This window comes from Homarus americanus, unplaced genomic scaffold, assembly GCF_018991925.1.
Source record: "Homarus americanus isolate GMGI-L3 unplaced genomic scaffold, GMGI_Hamer_2.0 scaffold24155, whole genome shotgun sequence".
In the NCBI taxonomy this organism is placed as follows: Eukaryota; Metazoa; Arthropoda; class Malacostraca; order Decapoda; family Nephropidae; genus Homarus; species Homarus americanus.
Genome location: NW_024757340.1, coordinates 44024 through 52814, shown reverse-complemented (window position 1 = coordinate 52814; position 8791 = coordinate 44024). Strand labels below are relative to the sequence as shown.

Here is an 8791-nt window from a genome sequence, read left to right as displayed (position 1 = left end):
GCCCAATCAGGTCAGATTTTTATGCTATGGGAATTAGGAAAAAATCGAAATTCTTTAATATGATGTCAAAATTTTTATGCAAAATATATCATAAGAAATGTAACCACAACACATAGGACCAAAATATGTCAACTACTGTACATAGATGCCTTTACAGTTAGACATGCATAAATGGCTGTCGCATGTTGATATCCCAGCGACCCTGGTACCGCTCCTCCATTACACGGATATCTTGATGGAAGCATTCTCCTTGTTCCTCACTCACATCACCACAGTTCTCTGGAAAGTAGTCCAAGTGGGAGCTAAGGAAGTGCATCTTGATGGACATGCGTGCACCAAGAACTTTGAAGCTCAGAAGTAGGTCCTCAACAACTCGTTCATACTCTGGACTTCTGTAGTTGCCAAGAAAATTGGAGACAATAGACTTAAAGGCATGCCAGGCTTTCTTCTCATTTACATCCATGCTGCAATCAAACTTGTGATCTTTGAAAAGCTCTCTGATCTGAGGGCCATCAAAAATTCCTGCATTCAGCTGTGCCTCACTGACTTTTGGAAATTTTTCTTTCAGAAAATTGAAAGCCTGGCTTTTTTTGTCCAGTGCCTTTACAAAGTTTTTGAACAGACCGAGCTTGATGTGCAGTACGAATAGAATATCACTAATATAACCGTATTTTAACCGAAAACTATTAAAAAACGAGTAACATCTCTTGAACATCGGAAGGTTAGGTAAAGTCTTGTTTTCGTCATGTATTTTATCCTATTTCACGTTTCAGCTAAACTACTATTCCGGTGCAGTTTAGGTAAAATATACATGTGATGTAAAAATTTTTTAACTGAAAACGATTCGAAAAACACATACCCTCTAGCCGTGTTCAAGGAGAAGACAGCCAGTACATTAGGGGTGTACAGTATTAATTGTTTTTATAGCTCTTTTTTGCATTTTAATATTAAATACTGTACATTACGTTTCAACAAAACTACTAGTCAACGCTCACTTTATGCGGTTAATTCAACCCACGTCAGTGATAGTGATAATTATAGTGAGGATATGGACTTATATGGACTTTGAGGGGATTGACAAAGAGGCCCTGCATGCCTCTGTGGTGGATAGTGATACAGGTGAGGGCCAATAATCTGCCCTCTGCCTCGGAACTAACCCCCCATCCCCGTGTGCCCAGCCATCTTTTCTACTAGTGTTAAAAAGTGTTAAAAAACCTAATATTATTGATATTTCTCTTAATTGTGTGTGCATACCATCATAAAATTAAGATGTTATTTTGACTACAAGGTACATATTGTGTCGGAAAAAGTTGAGTTTGGGGGTCGGCCCAGTGTCTATTTCAATTAATCCCATATGTTCTCTTATTTTATTTACGCATTTCTCGTTTTACGCTGGTTCAATTGACCGCGTAAATGAAGACCCAACTGTACTGTATTGTCAATTTGTGATTTATCCTGTGGGTTTTTACATCCACTGAATCTTCATTTAAAATTTATAGTGATGTTTAATGTCTTGTTCACCTTGGCAGAGTTTTTCCCTGGCACATGCCACTGGCTATGGTGGCCAGCTTACAACCTTGTCGCACCATTACTCGGAACGTATCTTAACGAGGTCCCGCTGCATAAGAGTAATACTGTATTTCCAATTGGCCCCTCGTGAGCTGTTGTAACCCTTAAACAGATGAGATGGAGCATTAGTGGGGACCTTGTATTTGCTAGGAATTAATATCACTTTTGATATTATATTCAACTCAGAGGGGAACACAATTGTTTGTTAAATTTGCACTTAGTATTTTATCTTGCTAGAGCTTCATGCACACAATACTTGGTCTGTATGGCAACTTGCCCACCTTCTCTACTGCTATATGTATTGAGAACTACCGGTAATGCATGTGAATTTTCAGCTGTGGTATTGATTGGGTGGAGTACTGCGGTGAATGCACATAAGAATTGTGAGGAGAACTTACCAAAGCCATGGAGGCTCTGAGATGTAGGGAGAAGATCATGTCGGAACTGAAACTACATAAAATAGGATTGGATGTTTGTAGGTAAAACCAAATTTGATGTATGACAATGAACAAAAACACCAACCGATCCCCTTCACCACCCTCCCCACCACCAACCAACCCACCCCTCCCCACCACCAACCCACCCCCCCTCCCACCCACTCCTACCACCATCACCACCACCCTCCCCACCACCAACCCACCCCCTTCAACCACCATCACCACCACCCTCCCCACTATCAACCCACCCCTCCAACCACCCTCCCCACCACCAATCCACCCCCCTCCCACCCACTCCTACCACCATCACCACCACCCTCCCCACCAACCAACCCACCCTCCCCACCACCAACCTACCCTCCCACCCACTCCACTCACCATCACCACCACCTCCCCACCACTAATCCACCCTCCCACTCCACTTACCACCATCACCCTCCCCACCACTGTACTTGCGATTGGCCCTCGTGAGCTGTTGTAACTATCCTGGTGTCGACATCATTGTTGCATAGCATTTTATTTTGCCCAGTTTCGTCCACATTGAACACTTGCTGTGAAAGATAATTTTCTTCTTCAATCAGTTCTTTAAATTCATCTAAAAACTTTGCTGCCCCTTCCTTATCAGCACTAGCAGCTTCACCATGCCTAGCAACACTGAAAATGTCACTTCTTTTCTTAAATTTTTCGAACCAGCCTTTGCTGGCCCGAAAATCTTCAAATTCTGTGCCTGAAGAACCAGGTTGATCTGTCTTTAAATGTTCGTAAATCTCCCTGGCTCTTTCACAAATGAATTCAGTAGAAACTGAATCACCTTTCATCTGTTTTTCCCTAATCCAGATGATAAGTAACCTCTCAGTTTCTGCAATTAGGGATCTACTTTTAAACACTCTTGTAGATTTGTCTCTCGCTTTCACTTTTTTAAATATGTCTTTCTGTGCAAGAATTGTCGACACAGTTGATGTTGACATGCCGCATTTGTTCTTATGCCTTGTTCATGTTTTTTTTTTATTTACTGCTTGGTTTGGATTGAAATCGTTGTATTGGATGTACAATGCAGTTTGGTGCTGGGAAGGCAGCATGGTTACAAGCGTGTTGTAGAGAGAGCTGGTTGGTGAGGATGCTCAGAGAAGGACAGCTTGTGGGTCGCCATGCTCGCCAGCGGGAGAGACGACCGCCAGGCACTGGGGAATTGGTGGGGTCTGCTAGGCAGCGACAAACAGCGGTTGTAGTGGAGAATTCCACTACACCTGCTTTTTAAAGTTAAACTTGTTGTTACCTCCAGTGAAAACAGAGAGAGACTAACGCCTGTTTGCTGTGTTAAGAGGCGGGATGCTGCGCATTAAACTCGTCACTTTACCTTCAATAATGGTTCAAATTACTAAAAAATTTAGTATTAAACTTTTAAAATTATTGAATAGTATAAACTTGATATTTACTAAAATAGTAGGGAGGTGCATTATTTGGCTGCCAAATCTTTTCAGTGCTTGATGGTGGAGGTCACTGAGGGATGGCATTTCCAGGGTGGAGAGAGTATTGATGTAGCCTGAGTATTCTGAAGATCAATTTAACCTAAGCCAATCTACGTATTACAATGTGTTGGCGAATCTTTCTTTTTCAGATCATGGGACAACAGACCACGAGTGAAGCTTCTCACAATACACAACGGTGTTCCTTCAGGTCAATTTTAACGTTTTGTGTGATGGTGTGGGTGTGCGTAGCTTGCTATGGTGTCATTTAATCTTTGGTGAGAGTGTAGCTGGGTGTGGCTTGTTGTGGGGTCATATAACGTTTTGCGAGAGGGTGCATGTGGGAGGGAATGTCTAATCAGCTTTAATAAACCTTGTGTATAGTGCATGAAGCAGTGTAGTACAGTACAGTACAGTATAGTGTAAACTAATGTGGAGGTAATGATTTAGGTAAACAGTTGGGGACAGTTTAAGTACATGTGATCTATTTGCAAGTTTAATTTTCATTGTACGTAAATTACAACTTTAAACACGTTGCAGGTAACAGCTGATGTACGTGAAGGCCAATGGAGAAGTGACAGAACCTTGAGCAAGATTTAACAGCAGCATGTTACTTCAGCCTCATCAGTTAAGTTACTTGTACAGTATATCTTAGCTAGTATCTTTATCCAATAAACCACTCGACAATGCTCCTACACTGGGCAGTGGAGGGTGTGTGTGGGGCCGCCTAACACTGATTCCAAAAATGCCATTCATTTTGCCCAATCAGGTCAGATTTTTATGCTATGGGAATTGGGAAAAAATCGAAATTCTTAAATATGATGTCAAAATTTTTATGCAAAATATATCATAAGAAATGTAACCACAACACATAGGACCAAAATATGTCAACTACATAGATGCCTTTACAGTTAGACATGCATAAATGGCTGTCGCAGAGAATTTCTTTGGTGGTTGGTGTCTGGGGCGTCCCGTTTCAGACACCAATAGTAGTCGGCGAGCATGTTAATATCCAAGCGACCCTGGTACTGCTCCTCCATTACACGGATATCTTGATGGAAGCGTTCTCCTTGTTCCTCACTCACATCACCACAGTTCTCTGGAAAGTGGTCCAAGTGGGAGCTGAGGAAGTGCATCTTGATGGACATGCGTGCACCAAGAACTTTGTAGCTCAGAAGTAGGTCCTCAACAACTCGTTCATACTCTGGACTTCTGTAGTTGCCAAGAAAATTGGAGACAATAGACTTAAAGGCATGCCAGGCTTTCTTCTCATTTACATCCATGCTGCAATCAAACTTGGGATCTTTGAAAAGCTCTCTGATCTGAGGGCCATCAAAAATTCCTGCATTCAGCTTTGCCTCACTGACTTTTGGAAATTTTTCTTTCAGAAAATTGAAAGCCTGGCTTTTTTTGTCCAGTGCCTTTACAAAGTTTTTGAACAGACCGAGCTAGATGTGCAGTACGTAATAGAACACTACTATAAATCAGATTTTAACCGAAAACTATTAAAAAACGAGTAACATCTCTTGAACATCGGAAGGTTAGGTAAAGTCTTGTTTTCGTCATGTATTTTATCCTATTTCACGTTTCAGCTAAACTACTATTCCGGTGCAGTTTAGGTAAAATATACATGTGATGTAAAAATTTTTTAACTGAAAACGATTCGAAAAACACATACCCTCTAGCCGTGTTCAAGGAGAAGACAGCCAGTACATTAGGGGTGTACAGTATTAATTGTTTTTATAGCTCTTTTTTGCATTTTAATATTAAATACTGTACATTACGTTTCAACAAAACTACTAGTCAACCCTCACTTTATGCGGTTAATTCAACCCACGTCAGTGATAGTGATAATTATAGTGAGGATATAGACTTATATGGACTTTGAGGGGATTGACAAAGAGGCCCTGCATGCCTCTGTGGTGGATAGTGATACAGGTGAGGGCCAATAATCTGCCCTCTGCCTCGGAACTAACCCCCCATCCCCGTGTGCCCAGCCATCTTTTCTACTAGTGTTAAAAAGTGTTAAAAAACCTAATATTATTGATATTTCTCTTAATTATTAATTGTTTGTGCATACCATCATAAAATTAAGATGTTATTTTGACTACAAGGTACATATTGTGTCGGAAAAAGTTGAGTTTGGGGGTCGGCCCAGTGTCTATTTCAATTAATCCCATATGTTCTCTTATTTTATTTACGCATTTCTCGTTTTACGCTGGTTCAATTGACCGCGTAAATGAAGACCCAACTGTACTGTATTGTCAATTTGTGATTTATCCTGTGAGTTTTTACATCCACTGAATCTTCATTTAAAATTTATAGTGATGTTTAATGTCTTGTTCACCTTGGCAGAGTTTTTCCCTGGCACATGCCACTGGCTATGGTGGCCAGCTTACAAGCCTTGTCGCACCATTACTCGGAACGTATCTTAACGAGGTCCCGCTGCATAAGAGTAATACTGTATTTCCAATTGGCCCCTCGTGAGCTGTTGTAACCCTTAAACAGATGAGATGGAGCATTAGTGGGGACCTTGTATTTGCTAGGAATTAATATCACTTTTGATATTATATTCAACTCAGAGGGGAACACAATTGTTTGTTAAATTTGCACTTAGTATTTTATCTTGCTAGAGCTTCATGCACACAATACTTGGTCTGTATGGCAACTTGCCCACCTTCTCTACTGCTATATGTATTGAGAACTACCGGTAATGCATGTGAATTTTCAGCTGTGGTATTGATTGGGTGGAGTACTGCGGTGAATGCACATAAGAATTGTGAGGAGAACTTACCAAAGCCATGGAGGCTCTGAGATGTAGGGAGAAGATCATGTCGGAACTGAAACTACATAAAATAGGATTGGATGTTTGTAGGTAAAACCAAATTTGATGTATGACAATGAACAAAAACACCAACCGATCCCCTTCACCACCCTCCCCACCACCAACCAACCCACCCCTCCCCACCACCAACTCCACTCCCCCTCCCACTCCACTCCTACCACCATCACCACCACCTCCCCACCACCAACCCACTTCTTCAACCACCATCACCACCACCTCCCCACTATCAACCCACCCTCCAACCACCTCCCACCACACACCAATCCACCCCCCTCCCAATTCAATCTACCACCATCACTCCTCCCCACCACTGCATTTCATGATTGGCCCTCGCAAGTGTGAGCTGGGTTAAACTGTGTCGATATCATTGTTGCACATAGTATTTTATCTTGCCCAGTTTCGTCCACATTGAACACTTGCTGTGGAAGATAATTTTCTTCTTCAATCAGTTCTTTAAATTCATCTAAAAACTTTGCTGCCCCTTCCTTATCAGCACTAGCAGCTTCACCATGCCTAACAACACTGAAAATGTCACTTCTTTTCTTAAATTTTTCGAACCAGCCTTTGCTGGCCCGAAAATCTTCAAAGTCTGTGCCTGAAGAACCAGGTTGATCTGTTTTTAAATGTTCGTAAATCTCCCTGGCTCTTTCACAAATGAATTCAGTAGAAACTGAATCACCTTTCATCTGTTTTTCCCTAATCCAGATGATAAGTAACCTCTCAGTTTCTGCAATTAGGGATCTACTTTTAAACACTCTTGTAGATTTGTCTCTCACTTTCACTTCTTTAAATATGTTGATGTCGACATGCCGCATTTGTTCTTATGCCTTGTTCATGTTTTTTTATGATTTAGTGCTTGGTTTGGATTGAAATCGTTGTATTGGATGTACAATGCAGCTTGGTGCTGCAGCATGGTTACAAGCGTGATGTAGAGAGAGCTGGTTGGTGAGGATGCTCAGAGAAGGACAGCTTGTGGGTCGCCATGCTCGCCAGCGGGAGAGAGGACCGCCAGGCACGGGAATTGTAATCTGCTAGGGCAGCTATTAAACAGCGGTTGTAGTGAGAATTCACTACACCTGCTTTTTAAAGTTAAACTTGTTGTTACCTCCAGTGAAAACAGAGAGAGACTAACGCCTGTTTGCTGTGTTAAGAGGCGGGATGCTGCGCATTAAACTCGTCACTTTACCTTCAATAATGGTTCAAATTACTAAAAAATTTAGTAGTAAACTTTTAAAATTATTGAATAGTATAAACTTGATATTTACTAAAATAGTAGGGAGGTGCATTATTTGGCTGCCAAATCTTTTCAGTGCTTGATGGTGGAGGTCACTGAGGGATGGCATTTCCAGGGTGGAGAGAGTATTGATGTAGCCTGAGTATTCTGAAGATAAATTTAACCTAAGCCAATCTACGTATTACAATGTGTTGGCGAATCTTTCTTTTTCAGATCATGGGACAACAGACCACGAGTGAAGCTTCTCACAATACACAACGGTGTTCCTTCAGGTCAATTTTAACGTTTTGTGTGATGGTGTGGGTGTGCGTAGCTTGCTATGGTGTCATTTAATCTTTGGTGAGAGTGTAGCTGGGTGTGGCTTGTTGTGGAGTCATATAACGTTTTGCGAGAGGGTGCATGTGGGAGGGAATGTCTAGTCAGCTTTAATAAACCTTGTGTATAGTGCATGAAGCAGTGTAGTACAGTACAGTACAGTATAGTGTAAACTAATGTGGAGGTAATGATTTAGGTAAACAGTTGGGGACAGTTTAAGTACATGTGATCTATTTGCAAGTTTAATTTTCATTGTACGTAAATTACAACTTTAAACACGTTGCAGGTAACAGCTGATGTACGTGAAGGCCAATGGAGAAGTGACAGAACCTTGAGCAAGATTTAACAGCAGCATGTTACTTCAGCCTCATCAGTTAAGTTACTTGTACAGTATATCTTAGCTAGTATCTTTATCCAATAAACCACTCGACAATGCTCCTACACTGGGCAGTGGAGGGTGTGTGTGGGGCCGCCTAACACTGATTCCAAAAATGCCATTCATTTTGCCCAATCAGGTCAGATTTTTATGCTATGGGAATTGGGAAAAAATCGAAATTCTTAAATATGATGTCAAAATTTTTATGCAAAATATATCATAAGAAATGTAACCACAACACATAGGACCAAAATATGTCAACTACATAGATGCCTTTACAGTTAGACATGCATAAATGGCTGTCGCAGAGAATTTCTTTGGTGGTTGGTGTCTGGGGCGTCCCGTTTCAGACACCAACAGTAGTCGGCGAGCATGTTGATATCCAAGCGACCCTGGTACCGCTCCTCCATTACACGGATATCTTGATGGAAGCGTTCTCCTTGTTCCTCACTCACATCACCACAGTTCTCTGGAAAGTAGTCCAAGTGGGAGCTGAGGAAGTGCATCTTGATGGACATGCGTGCACCAAGAACTTTGTAGCTCAGAAGT

The 8791-nt window shown here is 41.5% G+C and overlaps 1 long non-coding RNA gene across 1 annotated transcript; it reads left to right on the top strand.

Moving 5' to 3' along the window:
- Window positions 1-3343: 3343 nt before the first annotated feature.
- Window positions 3344-8415, top strand: LOC121857436. The gene is made up of 3 exons (XR_006087185.1): window positions 3344-4099; window positions 7765-7823; window positions 8153-8415. It is a non-coding gene; the product is annotated as an uncharacterized LOC121857436 (long non-coding RNA).
- Window positions 8416-8791: the final 376 nt, after the last annotated feature.